The sequence below is a fragment of the Ambystoma mexicanum genome, chromosome 3q (genome assembly GCF_040938575.1).
Source record: "Ambystoma mexicanum isolate Mex_15411 chromosome 3q, UKY_AmexF1_1, whole genome shotgun sequence".
NCBI classification, from domain to species: Eukaryota; Metazoa; Chordata; class Amphibia; order Caudata; family Ambystomatidae; genus Ambystoma; species Ambystoma mexicanum.
This window is the reverse complement of record NC_090926.1, coordinates 1,105,217,831-1,105,233,105: the sequence shown is the minus strand read 5'-3', so window position 1 is coordinate 1,105,233,105 and position 15,275 is coordinate 1,105,217,831. Positions and strand designations below refer to the sequence as shown.

The 15,275-nt window shown below is 39.2% G+C and overlaps 4 non-coding genes across 4 annotated transcripts; all 4 read right to left on the bottom strand.

Annotated features, from left to right (window-relative positions):
• Positions 1-1,890: 1,890 nt before the first annotated feature.
• On the bottom strand, positions 1,891-1,963 carry TRNAR-CCG (transfer RNA arginine (anticodon CCG)). Its single transcript has one exon. It is a non-coding gene; the product is annotated as a tRNA-Arg (tRNA).
• Positions 1,964-5,963: 4,000 nt separating this feature from the next.
• Positions 5,964-6,039, bottom strand: TRNAR-CCG (transfer RNA arginine (anticodon CCG)). Its single transcript has one exon. It is a non-coding gene; the product is annotated as a tRNA-Arg (tRNA).
• Positions 6,040-8,001: 1,962 nt separating this feature from the next.
• On the bottom strand, positions 8,002-8,077 carry TRNAR-CCG (transfer RNA arginine (anticodon CCG)). The gene has a single exon. It is a non-coding gene; the product is annotated as a tRNA-Arg (tRNA).
• A 1,965-nt stretch (positions 8,078-10,042) lies between these two features.
• On the bottom strand, positions 10,043-10,115 carry TRNAR-CCG (transfer RNA arginine (anticodon CCG)). The gene has a single exon. It is a non-coding gene; the product is annotated as a tRNA-Arg (tRNA).
• Between the last annotated feature and the right edge of the window lie 5,160 nt (positions 10,116-15,275).

Here is a 15,275-nt window from a genome sequence, read left to right as displayed (position 1 = left end):
ATGGCAAAAACAACAAAAACATGAAAAAAACACAGTCAACATGTAAAGCAAGTCTGTGAGTTTGGAAAACACACCTTGCATATGATGGTCCAGTGAGCGAAGGTAAAGAAAGGAACAACTCCTGCAACACAAACCCTTCCGCAATTCATATTGAACACTTTTGATTGAAGAGAGTATACAGTGCGGTGGTTGCTACTCCTCGCCATCCTTATTTATAGTATTTTGATTTATATGCACTGAAATAGCTTTTAGTTCGGCTTCTGATGTTTTGTCTTCTAAAAAATGTGTATATACTGGTACTTTCTACAGATGGAAATGAAGATGAACTCAAAATAGGGACAAATAGTCCTGACATGCACCAATCCTTAGCAACTGCTTTGGATTGGCCAAATGCGTAAATTCGATGCACTGTGTGTTATATTCTTGGCATTCGCACTTTACAAAATTTAAGAATTGCTGTAAGATTTTTCCATTATGGACACTATTCTAGAGTTCCAGCATTTTTCTTACTCTGTCTCAAAAATTGATGATTTCTACAAACTAGATTTCTTGCCTGGCATATTTTCATTTCACCTGACATCTCTGACTTCCTATCTGTGGTGATCACTGTCTCACGGCCACCCACTTGGTAAAGATAATAACTAGGAGGTCATTGACTTAGTGATAATGTATTCATTGTCTCTAATGATGACTTCTATGATGCCCTCACACTGCAATGCCCTCTTCTAGGTTGGAACATCCTTGCTAACTTGCTTGACTTTTCAAGTAATCCTTCACCTGTTGAAGCCAGATATTTTCCGAAACATGTGTCACAGAGTCTCATGGGCATGACACTTGACACAATATCCATCTTGAGCACCAGATTTTTTGTGATTTTCATGTCTTACCTATTCATTTCCTTTGACATAGTTTCAGATCCTCTTATTAATCACTCACTGCAAGTTTTGAATGGTGCAGGTTTTGTGGACTTTTCTAAATAAAATGCATTACATTTGAATTCATCACTTTTCTTCCGGTTTTATCATGTTTATGTATTCCTAGTACACTAGTGTCGATTGGTCACTAAAAAGAGCACAACAGGATTCTATTCTACAGTACGGACCGTTGTCTTTCTCAATTGCTCCGATTCCATAATGGCAACAGTGCCGAGCAACAAGGGTACTTAACTGTGCAATCAATTCAAGAAAGTAGTTTCAACTCAGTGTCCACTTTCTGCAGAGACACTGGCAATAGGGCTAATTCGGGTGCTCTTACAGCAGGCTTCATTCTCATAAGACTATATTTTCTAATGCTAGTATTCTTGCAGAGGAAGGTGCTGTTCAGTAACATGTGAGTGCAGTGCAGCTCTATAAAAGGATGATCTACAATCCAGGGACACTACCCAACCAAGAGGACTTCCTGTAACATTCCACGACAGAGACAATCCCTTAAGAGAAACTTTTTCACTGCAGAGATTCTCACTGAGGAAAATGATTCTCAGTGCCATGTCACTGCAAGGAGGCTAGCTTAGGAGGATTCTCTTCACAGTTGAGATGGCACCTGAGGAAGACACTTTTCAGCAATTGGTGGCTACAGGGGAGCTCACTTAAGAGTAACATCTTAAATGCTGGGGCCCTCATAAGGAATTGAATTAGCAGTATCTGTTTCTCTGCTGCTATACTCCCTGAGAAGCAAAATATTAAGTGATATGTCACAGTTGCAAGGCAGCTCTATGAAGACAGGACAAGATTCAAGTGTTTACTGCATAGTGTCGCGGTAATACATCAGTATTGACAAGGTGAATGAAATGAGTGTGATGATTTTCATTGATGAGACCTTTTAATCATCTTTATGTTAATATATGTTGAAATTCGTTCATATTTAATTAAGATCAAAATTAAAAATATTTGAAGACCCAGGTGGGACTTGAACCCACAATCCCCAGTTTCGGAGGCTGATGCCTTATCCATTAGGCCACAGGGTCACTTGAGGAAAAAGCACTGATCTGACCATAATAGTCCAGCTGAACACCAATTCACACACAGAATAAACACCCCATGGCAAAAACAACAAAAACATGAAAAAAACACAGTCAACATGTAAAGCAAGTCTGTGAGTTTGGAAAACACACCTTGCATATGATGGTCCAGTGAGCGAAGGTAAAGAAAGGAACAACTCCTGCAACACAAACCCTTCCGCAATTCATATTGAACACTTTTGATTGAAGAGAGTATACAGTGCGGTGGTTGCTACTCCTCGCCATCCTTATTTATAGTATTTTGATTTATATGCACTGAAATAGCTTTTAGTTCGGCTTCTGATGTTTTGTCTTCTAAAAAATTTGTATGTACTGGTACTTTCTACAGATGGAAATGAAGATGAACTCAAAATAGGGACAAATAGTCCTGACATACACCAATCCTTAGCAACTGCTTTGGATTGGCCAAATGCGTAAATTCGATGCACTGTGTGTTATATTCTTGGCATTCGCACTTTACAAAATTTAAGAATTGCTGTAAGATTTTTCCATTATGGACACTATTCTAGAGTTCCAGCATTTTTCTTACTCTGTCTCAAAAATTGATGATTTCTACAAACTAGATTTCTTGCCTGGCATATTTTCATTTCACCTGACATCTCTGACTTCCTATCTGTGGTGATCACTGTCTCACGGCCACCCACTTGGTAAAGATAATAACTAGGAGGTCATTGACTTAGTGATAATGTATTCATTGTCTCTAATGATGACTTCTATGATGCCCTCACACTGCAATGCCCTCTTCTAGGTTGGAACATCCTTGCTAACTTGCTTGACTTTTCAAGTAATCCTTCACCTGTTGAAGCCAGATATTTTCCGAAACATGTGTCACAGAGTCTCATGGGCATGACACTTGACACAATATCCATCTTGAGCACCAGATTTTTTGTGATTTTCATGTCTTACCTATTCATTTCCTTTGACATAGTTTCAGATCCTCTTATTAATCACTCACTGCAAGTTTTGAATGGTGCAGGTTTTGTGGACTTTTCTAAATAAAATGCATTACATTTGAATTCATCACTTTTCTTCCTGTTTTATCATGTTTATGTATTCCTGGTACACTGGTGTCGATTGGTCACTAAAAAGAGCACAACAGGATTCTATTCTACAGTACGGACCGTTGTCTTTCTCAATCGCTCCGATTCCATAATGGCAACAGTGCCGAGCAACAAGGGTACTTAACTGTGCAATCAATTCAAGAAAGTAGTTTCAACTCAGTGTCCACTTTCTGCAGAGACACTGGCAATAGGGCTATTTCGGGTGCTCTTACAACAGGCTTCATTCTCATAAGACTATATTTTCTAATGCTAGTATTCTTGCAGAGGAAGGTGCTGTTCAGTAACATGTGAGTGCAGTGCAGCTCTATAAAAGGATGATCTACAATCCAGGGACACTACCCAACCAAGAGGACTTCCTGTAACATTCCACGACAGAGACAATCCCTTAAGAGAAACTTTTTCACTGCAGAGATTCTCACTGAGGAAAATGATTCTCAGTGCCAAAACACTGCAAGGAGGCTAGCTTAGGAGGATTCTCTTCACAGTTGAGATGGCACCTGAGGAAGACACTTTTCAGCAATTGGTGGCTACAGGGGAGCTCACTTAAGAGTAACATCTTAAATGCTGGGGCCCTCATAAGGAATTGAATTAGCAGTATCTGTTTCTCTGCTGCTATACTCCCTGAGAAGCAAAATATTAAGTGATATGTCACAGTTGCAAGGCAGCTCTATGAAGACAGGACAAGATTCACGTGTCTTTACTGCATAGTGTTGCGGTAATACATCAGTATTGACAAGGTGAATGAAATGAGTGTGATGATTTTCATTGATGAGACCTTTTAATCATCTTTATGTTAATATATGTTGAAATTCGTTCATATTTAATTAAGATCAAAATTAAAAATAATTGACGACCCAGGTGGGACTTGAACCCACAATCCCCAGCTTCGGAGGCTGATGCCTTATCCATTAGGCCACAGGAACACTTGATAGAAAAGCACTGATCTGACCATAATAGACCAACTGAACACCAATTCAAACACAGAATAAACACCCCATGGCAAAAACAACAAAAACATGAAAAAAACACAGTCAACATGTAAAGCAAGTCTGTGAGTTTGGAAAACACACCTTGCATATGATGGTCCAGTGAGCAAAGGTAAAGAAAGGAACAACTCCTGCAACACAAACCCTTCCGCAATTCATATTGAACACTTTTGATTGAAGAGAGTATACAGTGCGGTGGTTGCTACTCCTCGCCATCCTTATTTATAGTATTTTGATTTATATGCACTGAAATAGCTTTTAGTTCGGCTTCTGATGTTTTGTCTTCTAAAAAATGTGTATATACTGGTACTTTCTACAGATGGAAATGAAGATGAACTCAAAATAGGGACAAATAGTCCTGACATGCACCAATCCTTAGCAACTGCTTTGGATTGGCCAAATGCGTAAATTCGATGCACTGTGTGTTATATTCTTGGCATTCGCACTTTACAAAATTTAAGAATTGCTGTAAGATTTTTCCATTATGGACACTATTCTAGATTTCCAGCATTTTTCTTACTCTGTCTCAAAAATTGATGATTTCTACAAACTAGATTTCTTGCCTGGCATATTTTCATTTCACCTGACATCTCTGACTTCCTATCTGTGGTGATCACTGTCTCACGGCCACCCACTTGGTAAAGATAATAACTAGGAGGTCATTGACTTAGTGATAATGTATTCATTGTCTCTAATGATGACTTCTATGATGCCCTCACACTGCAATGCCCTCTTCTAGGTTGGAACATCCTTGCTAACTTGCTTGACTTTTCAAGTAATCCTTCACCTGTTGAAGCCAGATATTTTCCAAAACATGTGTCACAGAGTCTCATGGGCATGACACTTGACACAATATCCATCTTGAGCACCAGATTTTTTGTGATTTTCATGTCTTACCTATTCATTTCCTTTGACATAGTTTCAGATCCTCTTATTAATCACTCACTGCAAGTTTTGAATGGTGCAGGTTTTGTGGACTTTTCTAAATAAAATGCATTACATTTGAATTCATCACTTTTCTTCCGGTTTTATCATGTTTATGTATTCCTAGTACACTAGTGTCGATTGGTCACTAAAAAGAGCACAACAGGATTCTATTCAACAGTACGGACCGTTGTCTTTCTCAATTGCTCCGATTCCATAATGGCAACAGTGCCGAGCAACAAGGGTACTTAACTGTGCAATCAATTCAAGAAAGTAGTTTCAACTCAGTGTCCACTTTCTGCAGAGACACTGGCAATAGGGCTATTTCGGGTGCTCTTACAGCAGGCTTCATTCTCATAAGACTATATTTTCTACTGCTAGTATTCTTGCAGAGGAAGGTGCTGTTCAGTAACATGTGAGTGCAGTCCAGCTCTATAAAAGGATGATCTACAATCCAGGGACACTACCCAACCAAGAGGACTTCCTGTAACATTCCACTACAGAGACAATCCCTTAAGAGAAACTTTTTCACTGCAAAGATTCTCACTGAGGAAAATGATTCTCAGTGCCAAAACACTGCAAGGAGGCTAGCTTAGGAGGATTCTCTTCACAGTTGAGATGGCACCTGAGGAAGACACTTTTCAGCAATTGGTGGCTACAGGGGAGCTCACTTAAGAGTAACATCTTAAATGCTGGGGCCCTCATAAGGAATTGAATTAGCAGTATCTGTTTCTCTGCTGCTATACTCCCTGAGAAGCAAAATATTAAGTGATATGTCACAGTTGCAAGGCAGCTCTATGGAGACAGGACAAGATTCACGTGTCTTTACTGCATAGTGTCGCGGTAATACATCAGTATTGACAAGGTGAATGAAATGAGTGTGATGATTTTCATTGATTAGACCTTTTAATCATCTTTATGTTAATATATGTTGAAATTCGTTCATATTTAATTAAGATCAAAATTAAAAATAATTGACTACCCAGGTGGGACTTGAACCCACAATCCCCAGCTTCGGAGGCTGACGCCTTATCCATTAGGCCACAGGGCCACTTGATGGAAAAGCACTGATCTGACCATAATAGACCAGCTGAACACCAATTCACACACAGAATAAACACCCCATGGCAAAAACAACAAAAACATGAAAAAAACACAGTCAACATGTAAAGCAAGTCTGTGAGTTTGGAAAACACACCTTGCATATGATGGTCCAGTGAGCGAAGGTAAAGAAAGGAACAACTCCTGCAACACAAACCCTTCCGCAATTCATATTGAACACTTTTGATTGAAGAGAGTATACAGTGCGGTGGTTGCTACTCCTCGCCATCCTTATTTATAGTATTTTGATTTATATGCACTGAAATAGCTTTTAGTTCGGCTTCTGATGTTTTGTCTTCTAAAAAATGTGTATATACTGGTACTTTCTACAGATGGAAATGAAGATGAACTCAAAATAGGGACAAATAGTCCTGACATGCACCAATCCTTAGCAACTGCTTTGGATTGGCCAAATGCGTAAATTCGATGCACTGTGTGTTATATTCTTGGCATTCGCACTTTACAAAATTTAAGAATTGCTGTAAGATTTTTCCATTATGGACACTATTCTAGAGTTCCAGCATTTTTCTTACTCTGTCTCAAAAATTGATGATTTCTACAAACTAGATTTCTTGCCTGGCATATTTTCATTTCACCTGACATCTCTGACTTCCTATCTGTGGTGATCACTGTCTCACGGCCACCCACTTGGTAAAGATAATAACTAGGAGGTCATTGACTTAGTGATAATGTATTCATTGTCTCTAATGATGACTTCTATGATGCCCTCACACTGCAATGCCCTCTTCTAGGTTGGAACATCCTTGCTAACTTGCTTGACTTTTCAAGTAATCCTTCACCTGTTGAAGCCAGATATTTTCCGAAACATGTGTCACAGAGTCTCATGGGCATGACACTTGACACAATATCCATCTTGAGCACCAGATTTTTTGTGATTTTCATGTCTTACCTATTCATTTCCTTTGACATAGTTTCAGATCCTCTTATTAATCACTCACTGCAAGTTTTGAATGGTGCAGGTTTTGTGGACTTTTCTAAATAAAATGCATTACATTTGAATTCATCACTTTTCTTCCTGTTTTATCATGTTTATGTATTCCTGGTACACTGGTGTCGATTGGTCACTAAAAAGAGCACAACAGGATTCTATTCTACAGTACGGACCGTTGTCTTTCTCAATTGCTCCGATTCCATAATGGCAACAGTGCCGAGCAACAAGGGTACTTAACTGTGCAATCAATTCAAGAAAGTAGTTTCAACTCAGTGTCCACTTTCTGCAGAGACACTGGCAATAGGGCTATTTCGGGTGCTCTTACAGCAGGCTTCATTCTCATAAGACTATATTTTCTACTGCTAGTATTCTTGCAGAGGAAGGTGCTGTTCAGTAACATGTGAGTGCAGTGCAGCTCTATAAAAGGATGATCTACAATCCAGGGACACTACCCAACCAAGAGGACTTCCTGTAACATTCCACTACAGAGACAATCCCTTAAGAGAAACTTTTTCACTGCAAAGATTCTCACTGAGGAAAATGATTCTCAGTGCCAAAACACTGCAAGGAGGCTAGCTTAGGAGGATTCTCTTCACAGTTGAGATGGCACCTGAGGAAGACACTTTTCAGCAATTGGTGGCTACAGGGGAGCTCACTTAAGAGTAACATCTTAAATGCTGGGGCCCTCATAAGGAATTGAATTAGCAGTATCTGTTTCTCTGCTGCTATACTCCCTGAGAAGCAAAATATTAAGTGATATGTCACAGTTGCAAGGCAGCTCTATGGAGACAGGACAAGATTCACGTGTCTTTACTGCATAGTGTCGCGGTAATACATCAGTATTGACAAGGTGAATGAAATGAGTGTGATGATTTTCATTGATTAGACCTTTTAATCATCTTTATGTTAATATATGTTGAAATTCGTTCATATTTAATTAAGATCAAAATTAAAAATAATTGACTACCCAGGTGGGACTTGAACCCACAATCCCCAGCTTCGGAGGCTGACGCCTTATCCATTAGGCCACAGGGCCACTTGATGGAAAAGCACTGATCTGACCATAATAGACCAGCTGAACACCAATTCACACACAGAATAAACACCCCATGGCAAAAACAACAAAAACATGAAAAAAACACAGTCAACATGTAAAGCAAGTCTGTGAGTTTGGAAAACACACCTTGCATATGATGGTCCAGTGAGCGAAGGTAAAGAAAGGAACAACTCCTGCAACACAAACCCTTCCGCAATTCATATTGAACACTTTTGATTGAAGAGAGTATACAGTGCGGTGGTTGCTACTCCTCGCCATCCTTATTTATAGTATTTTGATTTATATGCACTGAAATAGCTTTTAGTTCGGCTTCTGATGTTTTGTCTTCTAAAAAATGTGTATATACTGGTACTTTCTACAGATGGAAATGAAGATGAACTCAAAATAGGGACAAATAGTCCTGACATGCACCAATCCTTAGCAACTGCTTTGGATTGGCCAAATGCGTAAATTCGATGCACTGTGTGTTATATTCTTGGCATTCGCACTTTACAAAATTTAAGAATTGCTGTAAGATTTTTCCATTATGGACACTATTCTAGAGTTCCAGCATTTTTCTTACTCTGTCTCAAAAATTGATGATTTCTACAAACTAGATTTCTTGCCTGGCATATTTTCATTTCACCTGACATCTCTGACTTCCTATCTGTGGTGATCACTGTCTCACGGCCACCCACTTGGTAAAGATAATAACTAGGAGGTCATTGACTTCGTGATAATGTATTCATTGTCTCTAATGATGACTTCTATGATGCCCTCACACTGCAATGCCCTCTTCTAGGTTGGAACATCCTTGCTAACTTGCTTGACTTTTCAAGTAATCCTTCACCTGTTGAAGCCAGATATTTTCCGAAACATGTGTCACAGAGTCTCATGGGCATGACACTTGACACAATATCCATCTTGAGCACCAGATTTTTTGTGATTTTCATGTCTTACCTATTCATTTCCTTTGACATAGTTTCAGATCCTCTTATTAATCACTCACTGCAAGTTTTGAATGGTGCAGGTTTTGTGGACTTTTCTAAATAAAATGCATTACATTTGAATTCATCACTTTTCTTCCTGTTTTATCATGTTTATGTATTCCTGGTACACTGGTGTCGATTGGTCACTAAAAAGAGCACAACAGGATTCTATTCTACAGTACGGACCGTTATCTTTCTCAATCGCTCCGATTCCATAATGGCAACAGTGCCGAGCAACAAGGGTACTTAACTGTGCAATCAATTCAAGAAAGTAGTTTCAACTCAGTGTCCACTTTCTGCAGAGACACTGGCAGTAGGGCTATTTCGGGTGCTCTTACAGCGGGCTTCATTCTCATAAGACTATATTTTCTACTGCTAGTATTCTTCCAGAGGAAGGTGCTGTTCAGTAACATGTGAGTGCAGTGCAGCTCTATAAAAGGATGATCTACAATCCAGGGACACTACCCAACCAAGAGGACTTCCTGTAACATTCCACGACAGAGACAATCCCTTAAGAGAAACTTTTTCACTGCAGAGATTCTCACTGAGGAAAATGATTCTCAGTGCAATGTCACTGCAAGGAGGCTAGCTTAGGAGGATTCTCTTCACAGTTGAGATGGCACCTGAGGAAGACACTTTTCAGCAATTGGTGGCTACAGGGGAGCTCACTTAAGAGTAACATCTTAAATGCTGGGGCCCTCATAAGGAATTGAATGAGCAGTATATGTTTCTCTGCTGCTATACTCCCTGAGAAGCAAAATATTAAGTGATATGTCACAGTTGCAAGGCAGCTCTATGAAGACAGGACAAGATTCACGTGTCTTTACTGCATAGTGTCGCGGTAATACATCAGTATTGACAAGGTGAATGAAATGAGTGTGATGATTTTCATTGATGAGACCTTTTAATCATCTTTATGTTAATATATGTTGAAATTCGTTCATATTTAATTAAGATCAAAATTAAAAATAATTGACGACCCAGGTGGGACTTGAACCCACAATCCCCAGCTCCGGAGGCTGATGCCTTATCCATTAGGCCACAGGACCACTTGATAGAAAAGCACTGATCTGACCATAATAGACCAACTGAACACCAATTCAAATACAGAATAAACACCCCATGGCAAAAACAACAAAAACATGAAAAAAAAACACAGTCAACATGTAGAGCAAGTCTGTGAGTTTGGAAAACACACCTTGCATATGAAGGTCCAGTGAGCGAAGGTAAAGAAAGGAACAACTCCTGCAACACAAACCCTTCCGCAATTCATATTGAACACTTTTGATTGAAGAGAGTATACAGTGCGGTGGTTGCTACTCCTCGCCATCCTTATTTATAGTATTTTGATTTATATGCACTGAAATAGCTTTTAGTTTGGCTTCTGATGTTTTGTCTTCTAAAAAATGTGTATGTACTGGTACTTTCTACAGATGGAAATGAAGATGAACTCAAAATAGGGACAAATAGTCCTGACATACACCAATCCTTAGCAACTGCTTTGGATTGGCCAAATGCGTAAATTCGATGCACTGTGTGTTATATTCTTGGCATTCGCACTTTACAAAATTTAAGAATTGCTGTAAGATTTTTCCATTATGGACACTATTCTAGAGTTCCAGCATTTTTCTTACTCTGTCTCAAAAATTGATGATTTCTACAAACTAGATTTCTTGCCTGGCATATTTTCATTTCACCTGACATCTCTGACTTCCTATCTGTGGTGATCACTGTCTCACGGCCACCCACTTGGTAAAGATAATAACTAGGAGGTCATTGACTTAGTGATAATGTATTCATTGTCTCTAATGATGACTTCTATGATGCCCTCACACTGCAATGCCCTCTTCTAGGTTGGAACATCCTTGCTAACTTGCTTGACTTTTCAAGTAATCCTTCACCTGTTGAAGCCAGATATTTTCCGAAACATGTGTCACAGAGTCTCATGGGCATGACACTTGACACAATATCCATCTTGAGCACCAGATTTTTTGTGATTTTCATGTCTTACCTATTCATTTCCTTTGACATAGTTTCAGATCCTCTTATTAATCACTCACTGCAAGTTTTGAATGGTGCAGGTTTTGTGGACTTTTCTAAATAAAATGCATTACATTTGAATTCATCACTTTTCTTCCTGTTTTATCATGTTTATGTATTCCTGGTACACTGGTGTCGATTGGTCACTAAAAAGAGCACAACAGGATTCTATTCTACAGTACGGACCGTTGTCTTTCTCAATCGCTCCGATTCCATAATGGCAACAGTGCCGAGCAACAAGGGTACTTAACTGTGCAATCAATTCAAGAAAGTAGTTTCAACTCAGTGTCCACTTTCTGCAGAGACACTGGCAATAGGGCTATTTCGGGTGCTCTTACAGCAGGCTTCATTCTCATAAGACTATATTTTCTACTGCTAGTATTCTTGCAGAGGAAGGTGCTGTTCAGTAACATGTGAGTGCAGTGCAGCTCTATAAAAGGATGATCTACAATCCAGGGACACTACCCAACCAAGAGGACTTCCTGTAACATTCCACGACAGAGACAATCCCTTAAGAGAAACTTTTTCACTGCAGAGATTCTCACTGAGGAAAATGATTCTCAGTGCCATGTCACTGCAAGGAGGCTAGCTTAGGAGGATTCTCTTCACAGTTGAGATGGCACCTGAGGAAGACACTTTTCAGCAATTGGTGGCTACAGGGGAGCTCACTTAAGAGTAACATCTTAAATGCTGGGGCCCTCATAAGGAATTGAATGAGCAGTATATGTTTCTCTGCTGCTATACTCCCTGAGAAGCAAAATATTAAGTGATATGTCACAGTTGCAAGGCAGCTCTATGAAGACAGGACAAGATTCACGTGTCTTTACTGCATAGTGTCGCGGTAATACATCAGTATTGACAAGGTGAATGAAATGAGTGTGATGATTTTCATTGATGAGACCTTTTAATCATCTTTATGTTAATATATGTTGAAATTCGTTCATATTTAATTAAGATCAAAATTAAAAATAATTGACGACCCAGGTGGGACTTGAACCCACAATCCCCAGGCTGATGCCTTATCCATTAGGCCACAGGGCCACTTGATAGAAAAGCACTGATCTGACCATAATAGACCAACTGAACACCAATTCAAACACAGAATAAACACCCCATGGCAAAAACAACAAAAACATGAAAAAAAAACAAAGTCAACATGTAGATCAAGTCTGTGAGTTTGGAAAACACACCTTGCATATGAAGGTCCAGTGAGCGAAGGTAAAGAAAGGAACAACTCCTGCAACACAAACCCTTCCGCAATTCATATTGAACACTTTTGATTGAAGAGAGTATACAGTGCGGTGGTTGCTACTCCTCGCCATCCTTATTTATAGTATTTTGATTTATATGCACTGAAATAGCTTTTAGTTTGGCTTCTGATGTTTTGTCTTCTAAAAAATTTGTATGTACTGGTACTTTCTACAGATGGAAATGAAGATGAACTCAAAATAGGGACAAATAGTCCTTACATACACCAATCCTTAGCAACTGCTTTGGATTGGCCAAATGCGTAAATTCGATGCACTGTGTGTTATATTCTTGGCATTCGCACTTTACAAAATTTAAGAATTGCTGTAAGATTTTTCCATTATGGACACTATTCTAGAGTTCCAGCATTTTTCTTACTCTGTCTCAAAAATTGATGATTTCTACAAACTAGATTTCTTGCCTGGCATATTTTCATTTCACCTGACATCTCTGACTTCCTATCTGTGGTGATCACTGTCTCACGGCCACCCACTTGGTAAAGATAATAACTAGGAGGTCATTGACTTCGTGATAATGTATTCATTGTCTCTAATGATGACTTCTATGATGCCCTCACACTGCAATGCCCTCTTCTAGGTTGGAACATCCTTGCTAACTTGCTTGACTTTTCAAGTAATCCTTCACCTGTTGAAGCCAGATATTTTCCGAAACATGTGTCACAGAGTCTCATGGGCATGACACTTGACACAATATCCATCTTGAGCACCAGATTTTTTGTGATTTTCATGTCTTACCTATTCATTTCCTTTGACATAGTTTCAGATCCTCTTATTAATCACTCACTGCAAGTTTTGAATGGTGCAGGTTTTGTGGACTTTTCTAAATAAAATGCATTACATTTGAATTCATCACTTTTCTTCCTGTTTTATCATGTTTATGTATTCCTGGTACACTGGTGTCGATTGGTCACTAAAAAGAGCACAACAGGATTCTATTCTACAGTACGGACCGTTATCTTTCTCAATCGCTCCGATTCCATAATGGCAACAGTGCCGAGCAACAAGGGTACTTAACTGTGCAATCAATTCAAGAAAGTAGTTTCAACTCAGTGTCCACTTTCTGCAGAGACACTGGCAGTAGGGCTATTTCGGGTGCTCTTACAGCGGGCTTCATTCTCATAAGACTATATTTTCTACTGCTAGTATTCTTGCAGAGGAAGGTGCTGTTCAGTAACATGTGAGTGCAGTGCAGCTCTATAAAAGGATGATCTACAATCCAGGGACACTACCCAACCAAGAGGACTTCCTGTAACATTCCACGACAGAGACAATCCCTTAAGAGAAACTTTTTCACTGCAGAGATTCTCACTGAGGAAAATGATTCTCAGTGCAATGTCACTGCAAGGAGGCTAGCTTAGGAGGATTCTCTTCACAGTTGAGATGGCACCTGAGGAAGACACTTTTCAGCAATTGGTGGCTACAGGGGAGCTCACTTAAGAGTAACATCTTAAATGCTGGGGCCCTCATAAGGAATTGAATGAGCAGTATATGTTTCTCTGCTGCTATACTCCCTGAGAAGCAAAATATTAAGTGATATGTCACAGTTGCAAGGCAGCTCTATGAAGACAGGACAAGATTCACGTGTCTTTACTGCATAGTGTCGCGGTAATACATCAGTATTGACAAGGTGAATGAAATGAGTGTGATGATTTTCATTGATGAGACCTTTTAATCATCTTTATGTTAATATATGTTGAAATTTGTTCATATTTAATTAAGATCAAAATTAAAAATAATTGACGACCCAGGTGGGACTTGAACCCACAATCCCCAGGCTGATGCCTTATCCATTAGGCCACAGGGCCACTTGATAGAAAAGCACTGATCTGACCATAATAGACCAACTGAACACCAATTCAAACACAGAATAAACACCCCATGGCAAAAACAACAAAAACATGAAAAAAAAACAAAGTCAACATGTAGAGCAAGTCTGTGAGTTTGGAAAACACACCTTGCATATGAAGGTCCAGTGAGCGAAGGTAAAGAAAGGAACAACTCCTGCAACACAAACCCTTCCGCAATTCATATTGAACACTTTTGATTGAAGAGAGTATACAGTGCGGTGGTTGCTACTCCTCGCCATCCTTATTTATAGTATTTTGATTTATATGCACTGAAATAGCTTTTAGTTTGGCTTCTGATGTTTTGTCTTCTAAAAAATTTGTATGTACTGGTACTTTCTACAGATGGAAATGAAGATGAACTCAAAATAGGGACAAATAGTCCTGACATACACCAATCCTTAGCAACTGCTTTGGATTGGCCAAATGCGTAAATTCGATGCACTGTGTGTTATATTCTTGGCATTCGCACTTTACAAAATTTAAGAATTGCTGTAAGATTTTTCCATTATGGACACTATTCTAGAGTTCCAGCATTTTTCTTACTCTGTCTCAAAAATTGATGATTTCTACAAACTAGATTTCTTGCCTGGCATATTTTCATTTCACCTGACATCTCTGACTTCCTATCTGTGGTGATCACTGTCTCACGGCCACCCACTTGGTAAAGATAATAACTAGGAGGTCATTGACTTCGTGATAATGTATTCATTGTCTCTAATGATGACTTCTATGATGCCCTCACACTGCAATGCCCTCTTCTAGGTTGGAACATCCTTGCTAACTTGCTTGACTTTTCAAGTAATCCTTCACCTGTTGAAGCCAGATATTTTCCGAAACATGTGTCACAGAGTCTCATGGGCATGACACTTGACACAATATCCATCTTGAGCACCAGATTTTTTGTGATTTTCATGTCTTACCTATTCATTTCCTTTGACATAGTTTCAGATCCTCTTATTAATCACTCACTGCAAGTTTTGAATGGTGCAGGTTTTGTGGACTTTTCTAAATAAAATGCATTACATTTGAATTCATCACTTTTCTTCCTGTTTTA